This window comes from Excalfactoria chinensis, chromosome 3 (assembly GCF_039878825.1).
Source record: "Excalfactoria chinensis isolate bCotChi1 chromosome 3, bCotChi1.hap2, whole genome shotgun sequence".
Classification (NCBI taxonomy): Eukaryota; Metazoa; Chordata; class Aves; order Galliformes; family Phasianidae; genus Excalfactoria; species Excalfactoria chinensis.
The window spans coordinates 15807061-15823386 of record NC_092827.1 but is presented as its reverse complement, the minus strand read 5'-3'; positions in this window follow the sequence as shown (position 1 = coordinate 15823386).

Sequence of the window (16326 nt, the reverse complement as noted above, 5' to 3'; positions counted from 1 at the left end):
CAATAGGGAGACGTGACCCAAATAACAAGTGAATGAATGCACACGCTGGTGCAAGATAAAAACCCCAGATAGGAATTTGATTAAGTATTATTATCAGTTGCCATTCAGAGAATGGCAGGCAGCCAGAAGAGCATTCAGTTTTCTGTCCATGTCTGTCTCTGGCTGACTGCTTATGCAGGTTGTCATAAAAGTAACCTGGAGATAGGAAGGCACATCAGATAGCAATGTTTTCTCCATACAGGATCTCTCATTGTTCAATGACAAAATCAGGCTGTCTACCTAAGCTGTAATGGTTTTCTCCTTTTTTAATTGTTTGACATTTTTATATTTTTGAGTATTAACATTCCTCCCTGTAAAAGTTCAGATTTACAGCCTGTGTAGGCTTCTTTATCTCTACTGTGTGACCTTCCCGCTATGTAAAAGGAAAATCCTGGATGACGGATTGAGAAAACAGAGATAATTTTTCTCCAACACCATTTGAGTGTTTAAAAGTTGACTTCTAGTCCAGATTTAGTTGTGGACAGACACTTGGTCTGTAGATAGGATTTTGAGTTAGGGTGCATTCTTTTTTTACCATGCAGGTGGAATGAGAAGGAATGAAAAATATTGGTAAGCATGCAAGTCTTGGAGCTATGTTTCCTTCACTTTCCAGTGTGCATATAAAGTAAAGGAAAAACAAATCTGAATGAGAACGACTGAAGCAAATTGTTTTCCATGTAGAAAAAGAGAAAAAAAAAGTAACCTAGACTTTTTTAAAATTTTATTTATTTGTTTGTTTATTTTTGAGGATAGAAATGCTGCTCAGGTGTTGCAGTTCATTTAGACTAATTCTGCCATACTACTCTCTGATTTTTATTTTTCTTTTAAATTTAAAAAATATAGAATACTCACAGCAGTCTGTAATAAGAAATTGCCTTAATTCAGCCCTGATTCCTAACAGTTTGACAAAAAAGGACATCTCATAGTGTTCCCTGCTCTACTGTGATATTTGTTTTCGTATTTCCTACCCTTTATATATATATTACAACAGTTGGTGAGTTGGTGTCAAATATCTTTTCAAATAAAATGACAAGTGTTTATGATAATTATTTATACAATTAAGCTATGGGTACCAAAAATGCTTTACAGCTTCCAACTCCAAAACCAAATAGGCCTTCACACTGTTTTGCAGATGTGCTCTGAGGAATAAATGTTTGATTTTATTATGCATGAAAACTGTGATTGTCTAAAACGTAAAGAGTGACATCTTCAGAAAGTGCCTCAGCAGGAGATAAGATGTGCAGACACTAACCCAACCAAATGTTTCACAACTCTGCAAGATGTTGACATAAGGCTAACTGCTGGTAATATATAAATTCATCTCAATTTAACAAGCTAAGCAAGGTCTCATGTTATCTCCTGCCACACAAATTAACAATAGAGTTCATTTCAGTTTTAACTAAAATGTCTCATGATTAATCTCTGGTCACCTACTGTACATCTGGAGCCATTTTACAAAGCAGACACTAACTTGCATGTTACTACATCCTCAAGAGAAAAAACAGGTATAGCAGTAAATTGCAAATTTATCCATTACATAATGGGCATTTATCCACTCTTTGGGACACAGTTAATTAAGCCATATCTGATTATTATTTTTTTTTCTGAAGATGTCCATTTAATTATAACCAATAAAGCAGACGGAAAACTGTGAAATAATTGCCTTAAACAGTGAAATGAACCACACTCAATGTGCTTACAAATACAAATGGATTCAAAATGCTTTTATAACTTTCATAGCACCTTAGGACTGGCCCACTGAAGCACCAAGCATTTCAGCTTTTCTTTCAATCCCAGGCAAACATCATATACTCTGAGAAGAATAAGACCTTTATTATTCATGCACTTATGTGCTTGTGCTTAATTTATGGTATTCTAAAGCAAATTACTTTCCTTAAATAGTGAACCTCAGACACAAGATGATAGTTAAAACTAATTTGGAAGGGAATCTTCTCAGAAAATCACTATTTCAGCCTTCTCTTTACAAAGCAAGTTTGGCAGAAAGTCACATAAGGCTCGGTGTGTAACTCATAGAAAGGAGAACAGTTAAGTATGGTAGCTCTGTTCTGTGCTATAAACTGCAATAATCAGAACTACAATTGTTTTAAATTCAGACTTTTTTGTAAAATAGGACTTTCTTTGTAGTGTGAACTGTGACCTCTCCTCTGACACCACTGTTGATTAACATCTTATTTAGATGTGCCTCGTTTTGATCACAGGGGAAAATACTTGAGTGAGAAGCTGTTCATTTTAAGAAAGAAAATAGCGTGTTGCCTACATTCTATGCTGTGTTTTCTACAATCTTTATATATGTACAGATATCAGCATAGATTTCAAGCCTGAAAAAGCATGATGGCAGCTATATTTCAGACATAAGTAAGTCCTAAGATAAATGCAGATTAATACTTTTTTTTGTTTGTTTGTTTTTTGTTTTGTTTTGTTTTTGTTTCACTATTATGGGCAACAATTTTATTTAAGGAAATTTATCACTTCTGTGACAACAGTTGCAGCATTCCTGTGGAAACTCCTTTCATTATTGAAATCTGTTCTTCCTCAGATGAGACTTTTAACTGCCAGCTTCTGGTACTCAAGTTCTTCTGCAAACAATACTTCTTGTAATTACTCAGGAAGATGTCCAGTGTTTTTGAGACAGTCACTAGTGGTCAATTTAATTAGCTATCATCAATTCTGAAAAGGTCAAGAATACGTAAGTACTGCATGTGCGCTCGCTATATGTGTGCATTGTTATGTACTGTGTGACTAGCTAGAATTAGGTTGATTCACAAGGTGGGTGACAGGTATTGGGCCACATGGGAGCTTGATGAACAATAGCCATTCTGATGGCTCTACTTTTTGGTATAAATCTGCGGTATAATCCTTGACCCCATGCCAAGTTACTTGGTTCCTGTAGCCAGTAAGATGAGTATTTGCTGTGATGGATTTACTAGGAAATATGTAACATCTTTCTAGAATTCTGCTCTATATTGTAACATTTAACATTCACTGCATTGTTCCACAAGTCATTGTACCTCAATTATCCCTGTTTTCCACTCCCAATGACTAAATCTCAGTACTAAATGGCATTATTTGCATATGACTAGATACTTTCCTTTCCTAGTGTCTGTTTGTGCATATAAACATAAACTATGCGTTAAAATATTATCATCGTGATTATTACGATCAAAGAAACAAAACAAAGCAAAACAAAACAAAATGCCTGATGGAACCCTGTGGAAGATCAACAGGAGAGAAAGACAGAGGCTTACTGAAAGGGGGAGATTATTCATGGTAGGTTCTAATAGAACAGATCACAAAAGAGTTTTGTAACACTTTAACTGCAAATTGACCCAATTCTCTGTCATAAACTACTTAGATTTATGAGGTTTTCACCTATCTTCAGGCATTTAATGTAGTCATTCTTTTTAACCAATAATCAGGATGTTTGTTATTCATTCTAGTTGCTTAAACACAGTACTTTCAGAAATAGTCCTGCACTACTAATGTCTTCAGTGATATTGGAATAGCAAGGGATTAACCTCAGTCTTTTCTATGGGAGATGTTTAACAAATCTAAAAATATTAATCATATTCAGGGCATTGTCACTTTCAGAGAATAAAGATTATTTCCAGTGATGTGCCCAGAAGCAATCTATTTAGTTTTCTTTTCATATAAAGTTGGAAAATAATGAAGGTTTTATTAAATGAAACTTAATTCAACACAACAGGGACTTCAGATCTACCTTTTTCCCCTGCCAGGGGATGCAATATAATTTAATAACAGTCTCTTTAGATTAACTCTGTCTATTTGCATGCCACATTATTAACTGACTCCATGCCATAGTGTGTAGAGGATTTCAGAGACTGCTGTCTCAGCTTTTATTTTCAGAGAAAAAAAAAAAAAAAAAGGAAAAAAAAAAAAAAAGAGAAAAAAAAAAAAAGAGAAAAAAAAAAAAAAGATGAAAAGGAAGATCCTATACTGATGAGTTGTAAACGACATTATTACAGTAACAAAGCTGTAGGATAAGAACAGCTAAAAGTGATGATGTAAGCTTTCTGGATGGGATCCAAGGCACTGAGACTTAGAAGGCTGTTAATGCTGTCTAGCAATGGTGCATTTTCCTGCCATGAAAACAGCTGTTGAAAGGTTTTCTATTATCATCTTACTATGTTTTTAAGAATTAGAGTGTAATGATTTACTAGCCTATAATGTGGTAGCAATGTGTGAATTACTGTTGCTACACTTGCATGCTCAGCAACATCTGGTTTACAGGTGTGAATATGTGGGTTTTGGTAATGAATACTTAGTGACACCATTTCCAATTGAAGGTACAGAGTCAGAAATAGAAACATGTTTTTTAACTATATCATGTTATTTCAGCTCTGTGGAAAACAAAAAACAAGCAACACAGACACAAATTATTTTTTATTATTGTTTGTATTGGCTATTTTCTAGGTTTATTTCATTTTAACACCTTTTTAATACCTCCCTAGTACCTATCCAAGAGATATCTGGTTGAGGAAAGTTGTGAAGAGGTATGTTAAATAAAATGTGTTTTCTGCAATGAGTCAGCTCACATATTTTAAATTTTCAGATTGTAATCTCAAGCACATAGTCAGATATGTGTGATTGGCTGTTCCTATGCTGAGTCCCTGCCCTGGTCCATGGGGTCATATTTTGTGCAGTATGTGGGGCTTAGTGAACTCTCTTGTTCTTGCTTTGGACCAAGACTGAGGATAGGAACTGTCACCATTCTTGTTGTTTAGTTTTGTGAGTCTCCTTCCTTCATGAACAGGCAATCTCCCCAGCCTATTTCTCACTTTTATACTCCTTTGGTAAATAACACTTGAGGAGTATTAAAAATAGTATTAACTTTACAGACATAGGGAGAGATAAGGGAACTGAGAGAAAAAAAAATGAACCAGGAAAGAAACACTGTCATTTACTCTGTGCTGGTGATTATTTAAACTCTTCCATTATCTTACAGAAAATATATTAAAAATTGATACATACATAGACATATTTAAGTTACTTCTCTCCACGTATTAGCATCCTATGGATCTTAATGAAGTATCAAATTCATTATAGAATCATAGAATGGCTTGGGTTTAGAGATTTGGTTCCAAACCCCTGCCATGGGCAGGGTTTCCACCCACCAGATCAGGCTGCCCAGATCCCCAACTAACCTGACTGAGCACCTCTGGGGATGGGGCATTCACAACCTCTCTGGGCAGCCTGTACCAGTGCCTCATCACCCATTGAGTAAAATATTTCTTCCTAACATCTAACCTAAACCTCCCCTCTTCTAATTTAAAGCTCTTCCCCCTTGTCCTGTTACTGTCAGACCATGTTAAAAGTTGGTTCCCCTGCTCCTCAGAAGCTCCCTTCAAGTACTAGAAGATCACATTGAGGTCTTTTCAGAACCTTCTCTTCTCCAAGCTAAATGAGCCCAACTCCCTCGAGCTATCTTCATAGTGGAGGTGCTCCACCCCTTTGATCATTTTCATGGTCCTCCTCTGGACCTGCTCCAAAACATCCCTGTCTTTCCTGTATTGGGAGCCCCAGGCCTGGACATAGTACTCCCAATGGGGCCTCATGAGGGAAGAGTAGAGGGGGACACCTCCTTTGCCCTGTCACTTTGCCCTGGTTGATTTTGGCTGTCTCCAAGGACAGACATACATCACAACCTGGGCAACTAGTTCCAATGTTTGACCAGCCTTACTGAAATATTTATTTATTTATTTATCAGCTCTGCACAATAGTAAAGGTGAAAGACATATTTAGTCTGGAAAAAAACTGATTTAATTTGTTGTAAATAAATAAAAAGGATATATAACATATTTTCAGACTGCGAAATCAAATAATTCTGTAAGACATAATTTACCAAAAACTATTAAACAAGTTAACTGGAATAAGCAGTGGAAGTGAAAAATAACTAATTGTAATTGATCATGATGGTAGTTTCATTTTGAGTGAACCTTTCATAGGAAACAATGAAGTTTAATAAGTGAACCTTTTATGTGATGATATGTGAAGTAAATAGGGAAGGGCCCAAGTGCTGCAGCTGTATACCTTCAGAAATTCCACAAAGTAAAACATGAAATATTTTTGCAACTGGTGGGACTACACTGAGATTTTACAAACAAACAAACAAACAAACAAACAACAACAACAACAACAAAACAGATATACAAGAGCTTTTAATTGTTAACAACAACAGAAAAAAAGGGGGGGGAGGGAGGGAGAGCTGTAAATGAGAGTTAGCTACTAAAGCAGGAAGAAAGAATGTGTAGGTATTAATTAATTTTAAATCCATAACTTCAGGCATGGCTGGTGAAGATTCTTCCTTTCTTCTTTTTCTTCTTTTTCTTCTTTTGTGATCATGCACAAACAATAAAAATCATATATCTGACTCTATTATTTCTTTCTGCCCTATGTGCTAATCTCATGGATTACTTCAATCTAACTTCTTCCTTCAGTCCTCCGTAAGATCATGACTTTTCAATACTGGAAGAGTATTCATCTAGACAGGTTCTATATATGAGTTTTCTAGAAGATGAACAAGCTGATTGGATGAAGAAAAGACTTACCTTCTCTAAACAAATACCTTTTCTATCTGTCTGCAGGCCTCTTTCAATGCAGTCCTTTCACAGGGCCTCTTTTACCTGATACATGATAACCGTGTCCTTTTCATGTTCTCTAATTTGAGACTACCAGGTACTTCAGTAGGGGTTGAGTCCCTCCTGGGAGATGTGGCCTGAGGAAATACTGGGAAATGATCAAGTTGAATCACCATGGTAGATGGAAGCTGAAAAGTACCTGCACTTTGAGCTGATGGGAAAAGTACTGAAGACATAGTTAACAGAGAGTCAGTCTGTCTGCCAGCTCAGACTCCAATTTAGGAACTGAAATGACTTAAAAATTAGACATCTGTCTCAGCAAGATTAGTCAGAATGACGGATGGCGCGTATGTCAGTAACTGAGTGCTGGCTACCTAATAAGGGTGATTCAGGATTTCAGCAAGGTAAATAAGGGCTTCTCAACAGCATAAATTAGGTAAGATTACATCATAGAATCGTAGAATGACTTGGGCTGGAAGGGATCTTAAAGATCACCTAGTTCTCAGTCCCTGACATGGGCTAGTTGCTACCCACCAGATCAGGCTGCCCACTGCCTTGAATGCCTCCAGGGATGGGGCATCCACCAGCTTCTCTGGGCAGCCTGGGGACCTCACCATCAGCTGAGCAAAGAATTTCCTCCTAACATCTAACCCAAATTTCCTCTCTTACAGTTTAGAGCCATTCTCCCTTGTTCTATCACTATCAGACTGCTAAAACTTTGGTCTCTCTCCTGCTTATAAACTCCCCTCAATTGCTGTGAGGATCCTGGGATCCCCCTGATCTCTCATTTATGCCTCCATTCAGAATACGTAAGTCTGGGCAGAGGCAGCCAGCTAAAGCTACAGTCCCATAAACACTGCTACAGAAACAGTGAGTTACTGGATTCCCCAAATGTAATAATTTAATATGAATTGGGCATGGGTATGTGGCTGTTAAGTGGTGGATTATTTAAAACACACATGTATGCAATTAATTTCAAATTTATACCTACATGCTAGTTTTCTAAGCTATGAGAATACTTGTGATAAATGATTTAGAAAAAGGTTAGTGTTACAGAAGAAAAATATGACTTGACATAACTTCTGAATGTATGGTTACTTAAACATGCTTTAATGCAGGATGGAATAACAGAATGAGCATTTAACCATTGTCATATGATTACAGCATTTTTCACTTGGTGCAAAAAGTAATAACTTCAAATTTACCATACCAGCAAGCTGTGACTTCAGCAGAATTCTTTCTTGGTGTGAGAATCAGATGGCCAAAACTGAATTCTGTAATCTAGATTTTGGGACATTTCTGCAGGCAGAAGCAAGCTCAATCTTCGCTATTTCCTCCCCTTGCCCAAAAGACAAGATAGGTGATATTTTTCTCAGTAGTCTCCTGACTTTTATAAAGTCAGTCCCCCCAAAAATTTGACCTTCTTATGTACTAGGATGTTGTTAAACAGTAGCAGAGAGCAGAGTTCTATTCTGTATAAGAAAGCTATTGAAATGAGATGTCTATCACTGTAGTCATCTATCTTTCTTAAATTGAGGACTATGACTACTCAAATGAGATCCCTACCTGACCAGAAGTGCAGCACAAGAATATGGACAGAAAACTTGTTAGTACATAACATTTATTACAGTAACAGTTTAACAGGTATTGTCACCCTTATTTTCAAGCTTTAAGTTCTCAATCATGCAAACTTCTTCCACAATCGTTTTTTCCCTCAGAAGTGATAGTTGAAAGATTTAATTATCAATTAGGTTTAAGCTCCAAGTGCAGAATGAGAAACTACATCTTAGTCCTGTTCACAATAATTAATATGAACTTATTGTTAATTTAATATTAAATTTGAGCCAGTAATAATGAAGGGTCACAATGCTTTAAACACAAAAAGAACAAACTGCTGTAACATTGTTGGGACATTTTCAGGAAAAAAAAAGAAATTAAAAAATATATATATATGTCTTTTCATTTTATTATTGTTACCATAGATTTAAGAAGAGGGGATGATAAACAGAAAGAGAAGAAAGAACTTTTTAATGGAAATGTTTGCTTTGAAATCAGAAACTCTGAATCACAGAACAAAAGAAAATAATACATTAGCTATAATGTGTAGAGACTGAAATATCACCTGACTGGTGAAGAAGAATAGAAGTGGACTTAGTGTTTCACCACAGCTGAGAGGTGAAAATGATACTTATGAAGATAGCTAAAAGACTATAGCTGCTAATAGCAAACACACAGAACTGACATACCTTCTAGTATGACAATGAACAAAAAATAGTTTTGGTGTTTTCTTCCAGGCTGAAACTTTTTCATCACTGTCATGAAACAAGTGAGGCAGCAACCTTGCAAAATACCTGATTACACTGAAGACATACTGAAAATTCATGATCTTTAAAGAGATCTTTAACGACTTGTTAAAATGAGTCTATAGAGGGAATTGTGGGAGGTGATTGAGGAAGACACTGACTTCCCAATATATCTTTGATAGATAAGATACAACGATTCAATCTAAATACTGCCTTCTAAGTCACAAATGAAAACAGGATTTGCTCATTAGAAAGCTCTACAAGTTGAGCTGTTTAACAGCCTCTGTCATTAGAACATCTTACTGACCCATAGTTTGTAATGTGTTTATCCTTATGCCTTTCTCCAGGGGAAAGGAACACTACATTCCATCTCTATGCACAGAAAAAGGAACCACAGAAAAACAAAAAAAACAAAAACAAAAACAAAAAACAAACAAAAAAAAACCACAAAAAACAAAACAAAAAAAAAAAAACTTCTCAGTTTTAGTGTCTAAATCTCATATGACTTTTTATTTCAGTAGTATCTTTGAACATCTAACCAGAAGCAGTTTGCCCACTATCATGAAGTATGCTTATAGTTTAATTGTAAGTTAGAAAGGATTGCTGACCATAGTGATCACTATAATCAGAAGTTCACCTCATGCTGGTGATCCACACACAGACATTACATAGCTGTGAGTGCAACATGGACGTCTTCCAACACCACAGCTGAAACAAGCCCAAGACTCCCAGGAGTTCTATCATTACAGGAAAACAGTGAGTGAACAGACATGAGAAAACTTGATTCTCCACCACATCAAAGAAATGACATGATTAGGACAGAGGAAGGGAGGCATGAGGACTTTTTGCCTCAGAGTCTATCTAAGAAATTTGAAGTTAAATAAATAAATAAATAAATAAAATCAAATATGTTACATAAGCAGCAGGAAAAGTAACCGAGGGTTACCCTTCTGCATGGGAAGAGTACTGCTATAACTACGGACTACTTGCCGTTTCACTTCCTGCTTCTGTCCTTGCTATGTGGTGGTTCAGGCTGTAAGGATAGAAGATGTCCAGTTCCCATTTAAACAGCTCAATGAGGATTAGAAATTTCACTTTAACAGCTAAAAGCAGAGCCTTCATCTAGTTCTCTGCTCAGCATTTGTTTATCCACTGCTCCGAATTTGGGATTTATTCCATTTCTGCTCACTTCAACAACATTAAGTTCACTGTCTTTAATTTTTCTTTTTGAATTATCATGTATCTTTACTGGAGCAACATCTGGTAATAAACTCAACATTTCCACTATTGCAATTACTTTAAGTGATAGAAATGGCCGAAGCAAAGAACCATATTTTTTGTTCTAGAACACATCACTATTTGTGTTCATTCTATATATTCAATATATATTTGATATGATTAACTGTTTCAGATTGATTGCTGTACTCAAGTTAACTGTGAGCAGCTATTAACTGTTTTCCCCTCATACAACATAAACTTACCCCAAATTAAGTTCTACTAAACAATATATGCATTAGTTATGAACTGCTGTGGAATTGCAACCCCCAGATATTTAGCATTATTCTTGGCAAACATCTTTTGTGCATAAAGGCTCTGACTCAGAAATTCCAACTGAGAAAGAATCAAAAATACTGAGACTAACTGGGAATCAACGTGGGACAGAACCAGTGGAGATGGTGTGATGCTTTGGCCTTTTAAAATAAGTGAAAACCCCTAAAGATGTGAGGAAAAAATATGTGGGTGTAATAACACTCAAGAACTCTCCATGCTATCAATCTTCTCTTAAGATTTTGTATCAAAAAAGTGTTAAGGGAAGAATTTTAAAAATTTTCTTCAATCTGAGATAGAGAGAAGGGACTAAAGATCTGAAATGGGAAGGGCAAATGATAACAAACTCAGTCTTCTGAAGAAGGATCACTGCTTCATTCACTTGTGTCAATCTCCTCACAATCATTACAATCAATACGAAGTAGTGGTTTAGACAAACTCCTCAGAAAACTATATCAGCCCAAAATTATTGTACTTCATATACATTTAGCTTGTATGGATTTTTTTTTATTTTTTTTTTATTTTTTTTCAAGCAGATGTTAATTATCTGGTTCTATGAAGAAAGCATAAAACTAACAATTACCTGCATTACCGTTGACAGCAAAATTTATGGCTTATGTTTTTCTGAATGGAGTTAATCTATTTTTTTATTTTTTTAATAGGATGAGAGAATGCTACTGAGCCTTGTGGAAATGAGACAAGCACTACTAAGACAGAAAAGCTATTCCCTATCAATCCCTTCAGAGGGTATTTCTGAGAAAGGATTTCTACAAGCTATATGTTGATTTACTTTACAGCATAACATGTCATTTTGTTCTCTATGTTATTAAAATGGTAAAGCTTTTTCTATACAAGCTGGGCTTTAAATCGGGTTGTGACAGAGAAGTCCTGTGTGCTTCTGCTTTGGAGCTTTTATAATTCTGCATACTGAACTGAAGCAAAAAACACCTGCTTCAGAGTGCAGTAGGTTATAGAAAATCCTGCTGCACAGTTTTGAAGAATGGATTGCTACAGAATTTCTTAGAATGAACCAGTGGCACAGAATCCAACAGTAACATGAAAAGCATGGCAGCACATGGCTTTTCACAATGAGACATATCAAATTTGACTGGAGACAAGTATGTAAAATTCTACCTTTAAGCTAGTCACTTGACTTCCCTTACTGTCAGCAGAGACCTACAGGCTCTTCTGAAGAGTAGTGCACCTGAATCAGGCATTGCCCATGTCTATTTTTTTTCCCACTAACTACAGAATACATAATCAGTACTGCTACAGACATGAAAATTGTAGTCAGTTCAGACCAATGATATCAACTGCTGCATAACACTGGATCATACTGAGAAAAACGTACCCCATACATCTGATTTATTATTAGTAAAAAAAGCACATTAAACATCTTTGTACATTCATACTAACATTTAAATATTAAACATCTTTGTACATTCATACTAACATTCAAATATATGTAACTAAACTGTAAAAGATTTCAGTGTTTGATAAGTGAAAGATTAGAAGTTGATACCTTAAAAGAAAATCACAGATTTAATTCAATTGTCACTGATGTCCTTTAAAAATTCTGAATACATTCTGGTCTGCTGAAACGAAGGTTAAAGGCTTACTTTGTACCTTCAACATAGAGCAGTAATGAAAGCATATGCTCCTGGACATGAAAATGAAATAGTGAGTATCTAAACTTAATCTTTTTTTTTTTTTTTTTTTTTTTTTTTTTTTTTTTTTTTAACCTAAATGCATGAGTGAAACTGAGGACAGAAAACAGAAGGTGACTGCAAACATACATGTCTGTGCAGTGAACAGTTCCACAAAGCAGACTCAATTCAGAGCAGTAAGAGGTAAGAGATCAACCTGTCCGATGTCCTGGCTTCAGAAAAAAAGATACATGCTGTCAGCTACCTCTAAAATAGGCATCAATTAGTAGGTCATTCAAAACAAGAAAGTGTTTCTATCTGGAGATCCTAGATAGTTATTATCATTGTTAACTTCCATTCTTTCATTTTCTCTAGTCTATTGGAGAGAACTGAAAAAGCAAGCTGAGATACTGAATGTTAGAAGAAGCAATAATAGTTTCAAAGATTAGCCAAGGCAAAAAAGCTTTCACAGAAAAAAGATGAGCAGAAATCAACAAAACAGTAAATGAACTCAACATTTTAATAAATCTAAATGTAAATGAATTTGATAATGAAATTCTGTGACAAGACTGAAGTGAAGGATTGCAAAGAATGAAAAAAAAAATGTATACATTTTTTCACATCTGTGAAATCACAGCTTTCCTAAATGATCTCCAATTAAGAGAAGAGAAAGAAAATAGAGGTCAGTTCTCTCACATTAAATCTCATGTGAAAGGGAAAAGAGATATTTAAAAATATTTGTAGTACTAAGAACTGTATCTCCTGTCAAGATTAAATGAGTAAAACTAAGAAGTTGGTAAAGTTTGGGAGCTCTTAAATTACATGTACAGAAACTCATTTTCAAGCCTACTTACAGCCAGGTGGAAGAAAGGAAGAAAATATTTTCTATACTGTGCTGTCCCAGCATTCTTGTAAAAGAAAGAAACTATACTATTCATAGCTTAAATATGATGCCAAAATTTATATTCCTGGTTTGGGTAAAATTTGTGGTGACTCATAAAAGCCACCATCTGATAGTAAAGGGTGAGTCTTACCCTTACCTTATTGATTACAGTCTCAGGACAATATTACAGACTACTTTTTAGGACGTAACACGGATTGCAGTGACATTTACATTGCTCGGCCTAGTTTCACTTAATTCTTACCGGGAGTTGTAAAAAGGCCAGCAAAAATACTTCTGGAAACCTTTTTCTTCTTTGTTACTCTTTCATAGAACTCACTGAATGACAGAATTTGAATGATACTTGGTGTAATAGCAGTTCCAATATAGATTCAAACAGTGATAAATTCTTATAGCTTTACAGTACCTGAGTAATGGAGACACTTGAAGTCAAGATTTGTTTCTGAAAGAAAAATGAAATCCAGGGGTATTTGTTTCCACTTCTTGTGTCATGATACACTGAAAAAAAAAATGATTGAATTTTGGTAAACAGTCAAATGATCTTCCTCTCTGAGGCCAGCTGAAAGATTTAAAGTAAATCAATGTCTTCACTAACTTTAAACACTGCATAAAACAGTCCTCCTATGCAAGAACTAGTGCTGCCATTTAAGGTGCTGAGATTTAAGGTCCTTATTCAAAGGAGTCTAGTTGAGGTAAAGAGACAGTTGAGGTAAAGACCAGCACATGGACACTCAAACAAACTGCCTTCTTCTGAGGTATTTTTGGATGCAAAATGTTGTGTTCCATCACTGAAAGTAAAAAGAGGTCACAAACATCAGAAAAGCCAATCCTTCTGTCATTGCTATAACAATTAACCATTAATTTTTAAACTCTGGCTGAGCCTCTTTGTCTCAGTACATCCCCAAGAGTGCTTATCTCTCTCTGCACAGTTCAGTACATCTGTGAGCCCCTCTGGGATGCCTGTGCAGGAATGGCTGTTTGTCATCTGATGGGCTGATTGTACAACAGCTTGAATTAATCACAATTCTTACTATCAGCTGCAGTGTTCTGGCTTATTTTTCACATCCTGTGGCAGAGCTATGCTAATATGAGCCAGCACATTTAATTGCCCTTGAAAAGTAACCTATGGTAATAGAAATTACTCTTACCCACAGATACTTCTCTTCTGACTTCATTTGGAGTCAGGAGAAAATGTGGATACGACAGAATCCCAGTGTGCCACTCCCTTGAATTTCTCTAACATCTGACCTCACGCAGCTGTTTATTATTAAGAGGCATTTGCCACTGCTATGCATGTTGCCATACACTGCCTCCATACGCAGCATATTTTCATCACAAATACTCAAATTTACAAATAAGCTAAAAATGAATGCTCTGCATCAACTTTAATTTTATAATGCAGTGACCCATTCTACCACTGTGTAATAACAGGTCCCACTGTGACAATTAAAACAAATCACCCTACAGAATATGCCATTAGACACATTCATGCCTCATCAGTAACCGAATTGTCTTTTAGGATATATTTCAAGAAAAGGTATATAACTTAAGCTTGCTTTCCCCAAAGCACAAAATGATTTATCATTTCTCAATTTACTAGGAAAATGAAATATAGATGAAATGAAATAAAAACCCTAATTAGAAAATAAAATAGCTGCTGGCACCACTAAATAAAACACAAGTATGTAGATAATTTTGAACCACTAACAACTGATCTAAAATTAAACTATATTCCTAGACACAACTGAAACTACCACATCTCATCTCCTCTGTTTTAAAAAGCTAGGACTAGCAAGAAGCCAGCAGAAAAATGAACTCTGCTACCTTACATCACATACTGCTAATTCTACATAATTTGAGAACTCCTTTTAAAATGTTCAAGATCAACATTATTAAGACTGTAAGATGGGCATGCTAATTCCTCCAGTCCTAATCCTGTCCCTATGACCAGAGTTCTGCACGTAATAAAAGTGTAAAACACAATACCCAGTACCAACAGTCCAAAACTGTGAGAGTTTTTTTTAGGAAGGGTTAAACTAGCCCTCTGCCAGATCTTTACATCCTCACTGCTGGAAGCACTTGGAACTGGAGTGCTGGATGTGAACAACGCTTTAATTTGTATATTTTAGTAAGCTGCGTTCAAACTCTTTTTGTGTTCCTGAATGGGTAGGATACTTATGGTTGAGATACATCTCATTAACTTCAAAAATTTGCCATGTAGACTTCTACAGCTGAACTAGACACTAGAGACTTACTTTGTAGTCAATAGAGAGACATAAACTCTTTTAAAGGGGGATTCGGCTGACCTATTTGAGTCACTTGGTAGCAGGGCACCCATTAAAACAACCAATTCACAAATAGATGAGTGCATTTAGGTTCAGTCAGATGAATCCCACTGAGAGTTCAAGACCTCTGTCTAGGTGCTTTAACAAACTGGTCAGCAGGGAGAAAGAGAGTTGTTTTGCTCCCCTGCATCCTGTAACTTACATACTCAAGATGTGCACTGCGTCCTTTGTCCTTTTTTTTTAAGTTTGCCTGAAACCCATGTCATGCTAGTAGGTAATCAGGTACATGCTCAGTAGAATGGTTCCCAAGTGAAACAAGGACAACATTCCACTCGTCTTCACAGGACAGTATTGAAGTGTGACAGCATTTTTGGTCTGTCTGCAGTTCCATGAGATAGCTCCTGCGAACTGTCACACTTGCAGACAAATAAGTACAAGCTAGAGTCATCCACATTACCCATGCTGTGGATGCTTTTGGCTTGAACATTTATCATTCAAACCATGTGCTACCACAGCATACCCCTTCCAGCCCTTGGCTCATCTGTCTCATACACAGCTCTTGCTCCTTCTGTCCTATACAAGAGACAGACTTGTCTCTCAACTTCTCTCCAATGCCTTGTACAACAGAAGAGGGAAGGAGGGGAAAGAACAAGGATCACAGTATGTTAACCCTAAATTGGAGTTATCAAATCACAAAATCTACCACTAGTGTCAGTAGCTGTCTCCCCTGCAACAGCTCTGGTAGGAATGACAGGTCTTGAAAAATAAATAAATAAATAAAAACTTACACTTAAGGAAATTGTCGTTACAATTTTTGTCTTTAATTAGGCTCTTCTCATTTGACTGGATTTCCTGGCCCTTCTGTGTGCAAAGCACCACAGGCCTTGTTGCAAAAACTGAAAGGAAAGTAAATCAGAGCTGTGACATTTTTCCCCTTTCACATCTGTGCATCTCTTACTCTTCCTAAAAAGAGGCAAACTAATAGGT